The sequence below is a fragment of the Tachysurus vachellii genome, chromosome 9 (assembly GCF_030014155.1).
Source record: "Tachysurus vachellii isolate PV-2020 chromosome 9, HZAU_Pvac_v1, whole genome shotgun sequence".
Classification (NCBI taxonomy): domain Eukaryota; kingdom Metazoa; phylum Chordata; class Actinopteri; order Siluriformes; family Bagridae; genus Tachysurus; species Tachysurus vachellii.
The window spans coordinates 4,051,365-4,064,774 of NC_083468.1; positions in this window are offsets into that span (position 1 = coordinate 4,051,365).

Sequence of the window (13,410 nt, forward strand, 5' to 3'; positions counted from 1 at the left end):
ACGCAGCGCGTTCACGCAGTTCCTCATCAATGTTTATTGGTCTACTTTCCTCTTAAGTAATTACTCAAGCTCGAATTCATTAGGAATCACGCACATTGGTTAATCTTTCTTATTTGCTTCATAATTATTGCTAGTCTTAGAGATGGAAGAATCATATACGTATCTTGGAGTCCAGTTAGACAGGGTAGTCTGAGGATGTCTACTAGAAAGGACAGAGTATACAACAGAATGCTTCATATGTTTATTTATTTGATTGTTTGTTTGTTTGTTGTTTGTCTTCTTAGAGGTAAATAGGTAAGTAGAGACACCAACAGACTGAACAAACTATTTAGAAAGGCTGTAATGTCATCACAATCAATGCGGACTCACTGGAACTGGTTGTGCAAACCTACTGTTCATCATAGATTGTCTCTCACATAAACACCTAGCCTTGTATTTACAACTCCAAACTAATTCAGCTATGCTGCAGCAAAGGAGCAGTTCAGGAAGTCATTCAATCATTCCTACTGTTAGCAGACTGCAAGTCTTTCCTTTTCTTTCTTTCTTTCTTTCTTTCTTTCTTTCTTTCTTTCTTTCTTTCTTTCTTTCTTTCTTACTCACCACACATTTATCTGTCACTTTATTATTATTATTATTATTATTATTATTATTATTATTATTATTATTATTATTATTATTATTATTATTATTATTATTATTATTATTATTGTTGTTGTTATTGTTATTGTTATTGTTATTGTTATTGTTATTGTTGTTGTTGTTGTTGTTGATGTTGTTGTTAACCAAACATAATAAATATAGTAAGTAACTAGAGGGAAACTAATAGAAAAGCTGCTCACTATAGATACATGAGTTAGGTATAGAGATCTGGATTTCCCAACAATTCTTTGAAGGTTAAGTGATTCAGTTTAGGATTAGAGAAACCTTAAATATATATCAGTGCTCTCTAAAATAAGTAGTCAGGCTAAGTGACTTTTAACCATATGATCATATAGGCCTGATCTCTATGTTTGATGTAAAGAAAGTAGAAGACTCTTCATGCCTGAATACAGGTAGGTTACTAGCTTTTTTTCTTTTTCTTAATGTAATGTATAAATATTTTAGCTGCTACTTGGTTAGTCTGCTACACTGTACCTACACATCATCTGATATTGTATAAACTGTACATATAACTCATAATAAAAGAATACTTCTGTTTGACTTAATAATACATTTGGACATATTTGAAAGCCTCATTAAATTCTACACAATGTAGTCAAATGAATCATTTGTGCGTTTCACACTTTTCACACATGAACTATCACAGTGACACACTTGAGACTGTATGGGATCAGAGCAGCTATTGTTTCGTGCATTCTCTCTTTCTGTTCATCAGCTATGCAGGCGATGTGCTCATGAAGCTCTCCACGAGACAAACCAGTTGATGTTTATACTCTCTTAAATATTCATATTCAAAAATTTCATATTATATACATATATAATATAACAGTCTACATCATTCTTAAAAATCTCCTATTGAGTTAATGTGCTGAGCGGGGCATGTACGCACCATGGGCTGCTTCTTAGTATTCATTTCCATAAAGCCATCACTAATTCCACCTCAGTGATTCTTATTGGCCTTATTTTGTTTTTATTTTTGTTTCCTTCGCTCTGTCATTTCGCAGCAGGCGTCCTCGCAGCTGTGACGGCTTCCGAAACATCTCACAGGGGGGACGCTGCTACCACACGCTATCCAGTCTCGTGTTGCCTCATGCTTACCTTTTGTTGCAAGACAGCAAGAGAGAGAGAAATGCTTTGAGAAGATGATGGGCTTGGCGTAAAGAAATGGAAAAAAAAGAAAAAAACACCTGCACAGCTGGAAGAGCTGAGAGGAGAGAGTACTCAGGCAAAACGTTGGCAGCTGGAGGTGGAACCCACTGAGAGACTCCAAATCCGAGTCAGAACGAAGCGCAGACTATTGTTTCTAACAGCTTCATTCAGGTTTATTCGGTGTGACTGCATGCAACAGTGACTGAGGCATGAATTTGTACATCTAGAATATTAATAAGCATGTTTCTGCACTACAATAAAGTACACTAAACTGTACTTTTCTCTGTTATTGGAAGGGTACCCTCGAGGGTTCACCTTTTAGTACAATGTAGCGTATGTATCTTAACCCTTTCATGCACCATCCATTTAATTTTCTGATTTTAGTAAAAAATTCAAAAGACTTAAAATTAAAATCAATTTCATTTAACGTAAATCATTAGCTGTGTAGCAAATGACATGCTACACACTATGTACTTACACTGTGCACTATGTACTCTGGCATATAGTGCATGAATACTAAATAGTTTTTAAATTGTAAAAAATAATTTACACACTGTGAGCTCATTTAAAAGGCATATTTAAGATGTCTTGTCCACCAGTGTGTCATCGGGCTTCTTGAAATTCTTTGTTTTGTAGCCCCGCCCCTTTTCTGCTAGATACGGCAAGCTGCGATGCTTGAGTGCATGAAGTGTCTAATATCCCACTCTTCTTTTTTATTTTTTCAGTTGAATAAATACCTGATCCTGGTACTTGAAGTTCTGGTTCTTCTGGGAATTTTTAGTGCAAACACTGTTTATACTCAATTTATATATATAATATATTTATACTACAAAATGGAATATAATCGCATATACAATAGTTTTGTGATTTTGGATGCACCTAGTTTTTTAATTCTGTCAAGTCTATTTGTTGCATTTCTCTGTTATATCTTTCCAAACCTTCTTTGTGCCATATTTCTAAGAATACCATTAAAAATTCATTTTACGTAAGGAATTAGTGAGGATCTGATCTTTTCTCTGTCTCTGATTTTGACATATTAAAGGCTGTCTAGTTTACCATTACTTTATGTTTTCTCTTCTTCCTGTCATTATGTTTTTCTTTTTCTGTTTGCACTAGTTTACTTTTCAATGCATCTAACCTTCTTAAACTAAAACTGCTACCTCCAGGGAAGCCGTGCTCTGTCACCTACCACACTATTTGTGACACAGACTCAGGACCATAATTAGCTCTTCTAACATTCTCATTGAATGCAGTAACGACACTTTCGATTTACTGTTGCCTGCAATTATTCACCAAGATATAAAAAAAAAAATAAGAGGTGAGGTTAAAATGTGGAAGCCTTTAATATGTGTAAGTCAATTGAATTCTATTTAATTTTATTTTTATGGCAAAAAATTGGCAATGGAAATTCTCTCAAAGCAGCTTTACAGATCATAAGAAATATAATACAAGTTTAAAAGTTTATTATACAAAGATTAATATTAGATTTATATTTAAATTTGTTTGTATTTATCCCCATTGAACAAGTCTGAGGTGACAGGTGAGGAAAAAATCCCTTAGATGGAAGAGGAAGAAACCTTGAGAGGAACCAGACTCAAAAAGGGAACCTCATCCTCATTTAGGTGACACTGGAGGGTGTGATTATAAATAATTTCCTTTCTACTGTCAAATACAGTCTGACAATTGCGTATTGATAATGAGGTTGTTGTCCTCTAAGACCACATGGTGTTGGCATCTTCTCTTTAAATGTTCAAAATACTCATGAAGTGGAAAACAACTGGAGCTGGTACAATCTCTGGATGCATCGAGATGGGTAAAAAAATAGAAGTGGAGAGGAATTAGCGTAGCTGCTGCACATAATATTAGCTAATACTAGATAATAATGTGCATTTAATCATATCTACAGGAAATCAGAGGCAGAGAAAAGGTCAGTCACAAAAAAACTTCTTATTAAAATTCTACAGCACAAACTTCATGCATTTTATTTGTTATTGCTAGATATTCTTCAAATCTCAGTAATGCGAGCTGATGTATGTGGAAGAGGGTGGATAGTACGTTATATAACTCTATATTCATAAAGAAGAGTGTTTCCAATCAACTCGCTGTGTAATTACAACATATCAAACCTTCCAGTGAAGCTTTCAGGTTTTCATTAACAAAATTTATTCAGACATTTTCAGTTTAATTGGAAAAGTATTGCAGAAATTGCCGTGGGGAAACTGATGCCTAATGTCAAAAAAAAAAAAAAAAAAAAAAAAAAAAAAAAAAAAAAAAAAGCCACAGAATGTGCTCGAAGAAAATGCACAAATAAATGGTGCAGTGTATTAAAAATGTCAGCTTTCTAGTTATTTTGTTTGTTTGTTTACTGATTCCATAGGTATCACAACATATGACCCACACAGTGACTTTTCCAAAATATGATTCATTAAAATTATATAATATATATATATATATATATATATATATATATATATATATATATTGTCAGGCCCCCGGATACGGTGGGAAGGAGACAGACCCGTAGGCAGGATAGCTTCAAATGAAAGGGGTTTAATACACAAGGGGAAACAAACAGACATCCACACGACACGGGGAACTAATGTTATTTAACATAAATACACTAATGAATCACATATATACACACGGTGTCAATCACAGGATGGGAAACAGGTGAGGAGACAGGGAGGAGCGGACGAAGGCGTGGCAGACACGTGACAATAATAAACACATTCGCACGTGTCCAAAGGTCCGCGCTGATCCCTGACACATATATATATATATATATATATATATATATATATATATATGTATTATATATATATATAATTTTTTTAAAAATATTCCTATCTGCAAGGTTTACATACTTTAGTGACAAGAAGTAGATTTTTTTGCGGTGTATTGTGGCTACCGTAGATGTCTACTTATTCGAGATTGTGGGATTAAACATTGTTAAGTTGAATTTTTTTTTGTTGATGGTAAATGAAAGAGGGTTTAACCTTCTCCAGCAGCTGTCACTGGGTGAGTATGACTGACAGATGGAGAAAGAGTGCCAGAAACAGATGGCATTGATATTCATGAAGCTCCCGCAAAGAGGACTGACAGTACTCAGTACTCCAGTTTATTATAGAGTCTCAGACTTTATGAACATATTGTTATATTTATATTTATATATTATAAAACCTGAGGAGCAAAGTTACTCTTGACCTTCAACGATTTGGAAGAACGAAGTTCACTCTTGACCAATATCGTCCACGCTCGGATCTGATTCCTTGGCATGAGAGATACGTTTGCGGCCAAAATCAAATTATTTTGTTGTTCGTGTTTGAGAACTCTTCATCATGTTGGTGTTTCTTGTTTTATTGCAGTATTTTCTGCTTCAATAGGTGACACTGTGACCTTTCCAAGAAAAAAAAAAACAGCTAATAAAAATCATTCAACCCGCAAAAAGCGAGGGGCTGAATAAATGAAAAACAAATGAATAAGAGATCACTGGGACCGCCATGAGTCATCTGGTATTTGGCAACTAATGAATCCCAGAATTCTCTCTGGCTGCCAACCTGTGGGTCTCCTGGAGCAAGCTGGCATTTCTCTCCGCGTCCGTTTCCTAGATTAGCACCACAGCAGAAATGTGTCAGAGTACAAAAGGGCAAAGAAATTGCTGAGACTGTTAATTATTTCTTGATTTTTGACACAATGGGGAAAAAAATAACAAATCGCACAGCTCTATTGTCCTCTACTGTGTGCCACAATCATCGTGGAGAAATGTTGTGTTGTTGTGTGACTTTTGTTGTCATGACAACAATGCAAATATTAGGAAAGAAAACACAATTGTGCAAACATCCATGCTGTTAAAAGCTTTGGTTGTTTATCTATCACATCAAACACACTCATCCCAGCACCACACACACACACACACACACACACACACTCACGATCATGTCGGTGTCACTGCTGTGCTAAGAACCGAATAATATCTGGACAGCGGTGTCCTGTGGTGCTCCCTTTCCACTGACAGACGGGTGGAGAGAACGAACAAACTGTACATAGCACCAGATGGACTTTGGTCATTAATTATTTATCTACAAAGTGACCTATGTGGTAGGTTCAGCTTGTACAAAAGCATTGCTTAATTCTGATTGGTCAGAAGGTCTTAATGAAACCTTTTTATATGGTTTATTGTAACAACAGGAACTTGTATAAAAAATCGTTGATGTTTTTTTTTTTTTAAACAATACTGGAAGGAGTCTCCAGTGTCAGTGCCTTGTAACAGAGATGACCTTACTCTGATGTTAAGGTTTTTTTAAGAGAGACTAAAAACTAGAATATAACTAGGTCCACAATATTAAATGTAACCATAAATGGATACAAACATATACAATAATATAATAATATATATAAAATGGTAAATTGTTAAAAACGCTATACAAATAAATTGAATTGAATTGAATATACTTCATTTATGCATTTTTGTTACAAGTTGGCTTCAATGGCAAATTGTTGTTGTATAAGAAGAATAAAACACTTCAGGAAGTGATGTTAGTGGGCAACTTGCTCAATTATTAGTGGTAACAGTGACACACATGGATGTGTAGTTCAGAAGACATGGAAATCTTCGTGTAAACCTTTCGAAAAAACAAAGAAAAACGCAAACAAAGGAAAAAATGTGGCCTGATATGAACAAGGCCGTAATAGTCAGCAAAGAGAAGATGCCAACTCCATGTGGCCTTAGAAGACAATAACCTCCTAATCAATAAACAACTGTCGGACTGTATCTGACTGTAGAAAGGTCATTATTCATAATAACAATCTCGTGTTTATAACAGTTTATAATCACACCCTCCAGTGTCACCCAAATGAGGATGAGGTTCACTTTTGAGTCTGGTTCCTCTCAAGGTTTCTTCCTCTTCCATCTAAAGGAGTTTTTCCTCACCACAGTCACCTCAGTCACCCCAGGCTTGTTCATTGGGGATAAATACAAGGGTTGGGGTTCGATTCCGCCTTGTGTGTGTGGAGTTTGCATGTTCTCCCCGTGCCTTGGGGGTTTCCTCCGGGTACTCCGGTTTCCTCCCCTGGTCCAAAGACATGCATGGTAGGTTGATTGGCATCTCTGGAAAATTGTCCGTAGTGTGTGATTGTATGAGTGAATGAGACTGTATGTGTGCCCTGCAATGGGTTGGCACTCCGTCCAGGGTGTATCCTGCCTTGATGCCCAATGACGCCTGAGCCTGGCACAGGCTCCCCGTGACCCAAGGTAGTTCGAATAAGCGGTAGAAAATGAGTGAGAGAGTGAATTGAATTGAATTGAATTGAATTGAATTGAATTGAAGACTTCATAATGAATAAAAGTCTTTCATACTGCAGGTTTAATTATAACTCCCTTTACTGGAGGGAAGCAGCTGTGCATTTGGTCAGTGTAACAACTGTAATGGCAGATAGATAACAGACAGTTTCGATTAGTTGTCCATATGATTTCCTAAAAATAATCTCCCTGTAAATGAAGCTGACTGCTAGTATCCTCCCCAGCAATGCAATAGGTCATTGGGCGCCACCCATGGTTTAGGAACTAAGGGCCAATATTACACAGTTAAAATAAGTTCCTTAGGGCGTAGGCCAAAAAAAGTACTGCTAATGTTATTCTGTTGATGCCATTAGCAGCGCCTTGTGAGAGCGTAATAAATAAAGAATAAATATACAAATGAAATGACAGGTATACCAGGGAATTAACAAGGGGCAGATCTCAGAGCTATTAGTCAGTGGAATGTGAAATGAAAGAGCTAAGTCAGATAACTAATTAATGTTGTGTTGGGAGCATGTGGCTCAGGCATGAATATGAATTATGTGTTGCTCCTGAGGCGTCACACTGACACTATTGCCTCTGATTGTCTGTCGACGACTAATGACCTGGTAAAAGCTGTGCCACTGCACACAAAGGCTTTTTTAAACAGTTTATGGAGCCGCATCTACCAATGCATTGAATATTGTGTGTTTAGGAAAACAGACTCTGCTGAGTGGATGCAAGTGCAGGTCAGTTTAATATGAACAACACACAATATTAGTGACTGTTCCATAGGACAAAAACACTGGGCCAGAACAGGCACGGGTCGGTCTGTTCACTAACAGGTCAGAAAAATACATAACAACTCTAGATACTCTAGATGAAAAATTCATGCTTGCTTACACAAAGGAACTGAACGATTACTATGAAGTATACATTTAAATATGGGTGGTTTTAAACAAAACTTACTATTTCAACACAGGTGAAAAGAATTAAAAGGATAGTGACCAGGATCGAGGATGTTCAGGTGGTTGCTGGAAAGGTGTTGTGTCCGGAGTGGAAACAGAGTCACTGACGTCTGGAAATGTGACAGACAGACAATTATCAGTTACTATTTAATTACAAAAATTTAAAAATAAAATATCAGACAGAAAAATCAACACGCAATCACTATACTATATATTTTTTTAATTAGAGATTTACAATTTAGGACTTTTTATTAGTAATAATATGCACCATAAGTGACAAAAAAAAGAATATACTTTTTCCTGAATTAACTTTAGTCATTAAATTCCACTGTTAATTTACCATACAAGAGGCAATCAAGAATCTGAGATGAGAGACAATAAAGCAGCAAAAGGGCTTAATAATAAGTTCAATTACTAAACAATAAACTACAATGCAAAAGATGTGAACATACAACATACACAACATACAATCATATTCTGTGCAAAACGACATAGACTGTAGCCGGAAACAATCATAAGCAGGTTATAACATTGAGCAAATCATTTTTTGTGCTGCATCTCAGAAGAGTGAGACAAAAATGTAAATAAATAAATAAATAAATAAATAAATAAATCTTTTTTTCACATATGGCTTGATTAAATGCAACTTAAAAATATTTTTGAATCGTGAAATAAAATGACTAATTTTCATATATTTGTAATATGTAGATAATAATATATGAATTAATATTGTTTGTTTATATTTAGATCGATAGATCGATAGATCGAAAGCAACATAGAGAATGGCAAGATTATCACAACACACTACTCCCCCACCCACCACCACCACCTAAACTAATGCTCAGCAAATTAAACTATAAGCAACAGACATTGAACCAAAGACTTTAGAGACTAAAATGTCGACCCACGTAAGTTAAAAACCTCGGTTATGCAGTAGCATTGTCTGTAAAGCACAGCAGTGAGTAGGAGGTGCAGATACAAGCAAGTTCTCTGCAAACACTGGGGTGAAAGATGTGCAAATAAGGTCTTTTTTGGGGTTTTTTTTTGTTTACAAAATTAGTATTCACTTGTAAATGAAGATTGTATTATTATTCATTGTTATTTTATTTCTGTTTTTTCTTGAATCTGTCTAATCTTTTTTGTAATAACATGGCAGGAATTTGTGCATCTTCAAGCACAGACGTACACATCTCTATGCAGAACATCATTGTTTTATCACTGAGTGTGTGTTAGAGTGTGTTGTACAGAGTATTAAACACACACGCATACACACACACACACACACGCACATAAAAAGTTTATCTCCGTGGAGTTTAATAAGTTTGTTTAAAGGTGAGAGGAGATATTATGGATGTGTAATGAAGAAGCTATTGTGTTACAACAGCGTGACAGGCTGCTTGTGAAGTGTATTTTTTTCTGTGCTGTGATAAAATGTAAATGGGTTGATTATGGCAAAGACCGCTTCACAGCCCACTCTATGTTTAGCTTTTTTTCCTTTTTTTTTTTTTTTTTTTTTGGCTTTTGGCTGTGCGGTGTGTGAATGCCATGCTGCTCGAATATAACAGCAATGACTCACAAACAAATCTTCTTTTTCACACAGCCCACACACACACACACACATACACACACTCACAAATATACATATCAACACACATAATTCTTCACTGCACACCCTGCAAACATAAAAGGTAGCACATAAAATGCATCATTGCTTTCTGTTTGGTATTCAGGGCATCGTACAAAACCGGGTGATACAAATCCAGTTGACGCAACCAAACACTGACACACAAACGGTTGTAGTAACCTGTGGACTGAAAGACGTGAATGAGATGTGAGTTCATATAAACAAGTACCATAAACATACAATCAACTCAAAGCTGATGATTTTCTTTTAGTACATTTTATTTTTATTGTTGATTTTTCAAGAAAGTGTTTTAAATGGGGGGGGGGGGTTGTAAAACATTGGTTATACATTCTATTTCAGATTTATTAATTTTTTCATTTCATCCTCAGATGTCCATATTTAAATTTTCTTTCACACTTTCTCCTCATCAAACTTGATTTCTTTTATTTCTTTATTTTTTCTTTATTTAATTAAATTTTATTTTATTTTATTGTTGATTTTTCAAGAAAGTGTTTTATATGGTGGGAACAAATTAAATAAATAAATGAATATATATATATATATATATATATATATATATATATATATATATATATATATATATATATATATATATATATATATATTCACTTATTTATTTATTTGTTTATTTGTTTATTTGTTTATTTAATTTATCCTCAAATTTCCATGTTCTATTATGTTTCTTTCACACTATCATCCCATCTAACCGGATGATTTACCATTGCTGAGTATTAAGGTATGGCATAGCACAAAAAAAACACAAGCACACAAAAACACACTGATATAAGCATTTAATGACCTACAGAATAAGAATAAGGTCTTAGAGACATATGTATTTATTTTTCTGTCTCCATATGGCCAAAGGTTTATTCTACTTATCTACTTTACTTTACTACCAAAAGTGATTCTACTCATTATTTTTTCATTATTCATATTTATTTCATTTTTCATTCATATACTGTAGATGCTTAACTCATCCTCATACACACACTTTCCCAGTTTAAATGTAGATTAAAGACATATCACTTTAGCCAGGCATATACGTAATACATCTTACAACCGTGCGCTCCAGTAGATACACATTATTTTCTAGTTCGGTTTAATTTTATGCACAGCAGCTACGCTAATTCCTCTCCACTTTCTTCTCTTTTTCTTCCCATCCAGAGGCATCCAGTGATTGTACCACCTCCAATTGTGTTCTGCTTCATGAAGAACGTGAACATTCCAACCAATTAGGCTGCATGTTGGATTGCAAGTAAAATAAACAAGGGAATATCGTGATCGTGAATATTCCATTGAATAAAAGCGTGTCTAATTTTGGGATGTTTACCAAACCCTAATTCAACTGTCACATCACACAAGCAGCTCAAAATATCCAACCCCATCATCCTCACATTAAAATTCTTCACATTCTTTCATGAGGCTCATTCACATTGGAAACGATGCTACAATTTAGCTTCTAAATGAATTACATCTATATTAAATCCATTACAGTTTCTGTGAACCTTTAGCATGAGACTGAAACATGTATAAATGGCTGGCTTTAGAGTTGGTTTTCTGATACTGAAAATAGTGCTGACTGACAAATATTAAGGCAATGTGTGTTCCAGATTTTTGGACCATAAAAACAAAAGGGCGCTTCCCCAATTTTCTTGGGGCGAACCCATGGGATGTTGAGCAAGGAAACACTTGATGGTCTTAAAACTCAATTTGGAACAAGCCGTCGAGCATTCAGAGATCTATGACTCTATCGCTATCACGCTCTCAGTTGCTAGTGTAATAAATTTCAAGCCATCTGTGACTCCACCCTTTCTTATCCATTCTCTCTCTCACTCTCTCTCTCTCTCTCTTTCTTTCTGTCCCATCTAATCAATGAACTCTTTTGCTCTCTTTTTGTAATTAGGGAAAGGGAACGAAAGGAGTAATGAGCTAGCAAGAGAGAATGACATAACCTAGAGCAACAGTATGTGCAAACTAGGAGAAGAGAGAAAGGAGTGGACATAGAAGAGAGAGAGAGAGAGAGAGAGAGAGAGAGAGAGAGAGAGAGAGAGAGAGAGAGAGAGAGAGAGAGAGAGAGATATTTCGCTCCCAGTTTAAGCCACACTAATGTGCTGGAATATGTGATAGGCATTTAAAAGCTGGGCAATGACATTATTAATTAGTGCATGAGCATGAAGGGTACTTAACACTTGGATAAAGACATCGAATGATTGCAATGTGTAACGGCCACTGCGTTCAGCCCGGGAGGAATAATAATCACTGCCCAAACTAAATCAATCAAACTGTGAACAATTGACCATCCATTGATACGGTTCAAACTTAAAGGGGAAGGAGAAGGTGAAAGCAAGAGCAGCTTTGATTGCATAAAATCATCGCTGTGCTGCATCACAGCTCCAGATCTGATCCTGAGCTCAAGTTACTGTCTGTCTTGTGTTTCTCATGTTCTCCATGTGTCCTTGTGGGTTAGCGACAGGTTCGCTAGAACTCTGTGAATTCAGGAAATAAATCTGAACAACTCTGAACTCTAAAAAGCTCTTTTTTTGTTTTATGCAGTAATAAATCAATATCAACAGCACCGTTCTGGAAGTCGCACAATCGATTACATTACAAGATCCGATTTGTGTCTGTGTGTGTGTGCGCCTAGTGTAAATTACGTGGTCGCACATTTGTATGCCGCTTCGGACAACCAATTAAAATGTAAGTTTATATTTACACCATTTAGCAGATGCCTGGATCCAAAGTGACTTACATTTTTATCTAATTTTATACAACTTAGCAATTGAAGGTTAAGAGCCTTGCTCAGGGGCCCAGCAGTGGTAGCTTGGTGCAGCTGGGATTCAAACTCCCAACCTTCCAGTTGGTGAACCAACAGCTTAACCACTAGGCCACCACATCCCCAAGAAGAAAGCTAAAGGAAATTACATAAAAGGAAAAAGGCAATTACATAGAGCCATGACAATTAAAGGGAAAGCACTTATTCAGACGCCACATGTTAAGTGCGCAGGTCCAGACAATTTTTTTGTGGATTCTATACACAATAAACTAAATCACCAAATTCAAATGTGGGTGCAAATACAGTTCAGCCATTTGTAAGTTGCAATGCATTCTGGGAAACAGAGTTTGGTGCTGGGAAGATGCTTGACCTGACAGTTACTGCACATCTTTTTCAGAAACCAAATTTTTCATTTGTGAGCGTGCATCCTGCTGAGGTGTTGTACTGTTCGTGAAAAGCCACAGCTGCCGCTTTATAATACAATTATAATACAATGTCCTACTTCTCCCTTTGTAGCCTTTCACTCTTTTGTATTGTGCCCGCTATACTTTCCATAGCTGTGCGTGGTGTTTGTGTGATAAGGAGCCTAGAAATCTGTTAAAAATCTTTCTTGCAGGTGTTTACAAAAAAAAAAAAATCATCTTGTAAATTCTGTCATGTGTAAGTCACAGGAGACTAAAAATGTAGTATATTTTTAAAAATATGTTTTTAGCTTGTGCTATTCTTTTTTTTTTCTCTCTGTATTTTATATAGTCTATGCTATGTGTGTTTATATCTTACAAAATGAACAGAAACAAGTCACCAAATCAGTTGTACAGGAGAGAGAGGGAGAGAGAGAGAGAGAGAGAGAGAGAGAGAGGGAGAGAGAGAGAGAGAGAGAGAGACAGAGAGAGAGAGAAAGACATTTTTGACACACACCACATCACCATTTATTCCACAG